The sequence below is a fragment of the Empidonax traillii genome, unplaced genomic scaffold, assembly GCF_003031625.1.
Source record: "Empidonax traillii isolate 1590-97213 ecotype Southwest subspecies unplaced genomic scaffold, ASM303162v1 scaffold378:size984864, whole genome shotgun sequence".
Lineage (NCBI taxonomy): Eukaryota > Metazoa > Chordata > Aves > Passeriformes > Tyrannidae > Empidonax > Empidonax traillii.
The window spans coordinates 16,037-18,095 of record NW_020955571.1 but is presented as its reverse complement, the minus strand read 5'-3'; positions in this window follow the sequence as shown (position 1 = coordinate 18,095).

Below are 2,059 nucleotides of genomic sequence, written 5' to 3'. Positions count from 1 at the left end.
ACCAGAAAACTACTCTTTTTAAGTCCCAGCTTCAAAGAATTACAGCAGGTACAGTAGTGCAGCTTTGCTAAATCAGTTCTTGCTTTTAATTATGTAGAGGATACAAAAAAACTTGTATCAGAAAAAAAAAAAAAAAAAAAGGAAAGTGAGTATGAGAGACAACCTGTAGTGTATTGTAAGTCTTCTCTATAGCTCAGGACTAGAAGATACTATTAGGCCTTTTAACTGTGTCTTCTACAACTTCTAGTAACAGTGTTTTCGTATTGTTCCTACAGCTTTTTTTTTTTTTTTTCTATCTTTGCCATAACATAGGCTAAAGGCTAAATTACAAAAATGTGGTTTTTTCTGTTGCTTAGAAGCCATCTTCCAGAGTCTAGCCTGAGTTATGTGCAAACTAATTACAGGTATCAATTACCCCTTAGTTTATCTAGCACTTTCCCATTGTGCTCAGTCTCTAGATTTATTTATGAATAACAATCCTATTCTTCCTCTTTGGTAGACAAAAATCAGCCAGTTAACTTCCTTTTGCACCAGAGGATCTATATCCCTTAATGTCAAGTGCCTGCATCTGTTCTTGTCAACTTTTATTTTTCTTGTATATGCTCCAGTTGTCTCCTTCCAGATCTCTATTTCATCAGCGCCCTACCACTAATATTTCCTCTCTCCACAGCAAATGTTTTCCCTGATGATCTGCCAATTCTCTATGCCCAGAAGTGAGAAAGTGATTTGGCATGATTATTCCTTAAAATAAGTCATACATGCTGGCAAGGAAATTAAACCAAACAGTTCTTCTACAGAACATGTCAGACATCTGTTCCAGTAAAAGAAATGTAGGAATCTGAATAGAAGCCTCTAAACATGTTAAATATGAAGTGTGATTACCTGGGCCAGTTAGCATAGCCGAGAATGGCTTGGGTAATTCATGCAGGCTGGATGAGCGGCAGAATAAGCCTGGTGGAGAAGAGACATGCTGTTACCCTGTGCCAGGACAGCACACCCTTCTCAGAGGGGTAATGGAACTTTTTATGCTGGAAGTGACCTGGGGAAGGTGAAGAGACATAGCATCCTGTCAGAAGAGCTACCTATACAGTTGTCCAAAAGTCTGTCTCCTAGTGTTGGTGCAGAAAAACAAATTCTACTCATGATCGCAGGGAAGAGTTTGGCAGAGAAGGTGAAGAAAGGAGTGAGAGAAGACTTCCAATAGTCAGCAGTGCTGATAGGAGAATCAGCTGTGCCTACATAGGCAGGTCAAGTAGTAGACGCATTACGTGCTAGTTTAACATTTCTGGGGAAAAAAAGAGGAAGAAGAGCAGTGGACACCAAAATAGAAGACACTGAACTGATTGTATTTCCCTGACATACAAGAAGTACACCTAAAAAAAAAAAATAAAAAAATAAAAAAATAAAATTAAAGAAATTGAAGCATCTAAAAAACCCCAAAAGAATGAGGAAACTTTAAAAAGAGATCAGTTGTGGTTCGTCAATAATCTGAAGCTCAATAAGAAGCTATACAACAGGAAATGAAGAAAGAGCAAAAATCTTTCTGAAGTATGAAGGCAGAATGAGGTTGTCCAAGGCACAAGGCAAAGGTCGTAAAGGACAGAAGAAAATGCACTGTCCACACATATTGTAATAGGAAAAGCATAGAAAAAGATGGCAGAGAAAAAGGCAATGTTTATTCATTGCTTTAGAGACACACTCACTAGTTTGTGTTTTGCTTTTGTATTGGTTCACTGCTACCAGTTGCAGTTCTATCACATCTTCCTATTGTAATGCTTATTGCTCTTCTCCTTCACCCAGAACTCCATTAGCTCAGAGAGTTGATTTCCAGTATTTATCCTGTCCACCAGCATGGATTATACCCCTTATAGAGACCTTAAAAGCACAATCTCCATCACCTAGACAATACATGGGTTAGCATGGAACACAAACCAGACCCTTGAAAAATACATATTCTATTTCTTTCATAGCATTCTCAGTGACAAGCTTGTTTGAAATCTGAATTCTAAGTCACACATCCAGCTAGGTATGCATTGCCTTGGCTATATTTCTCTTACTG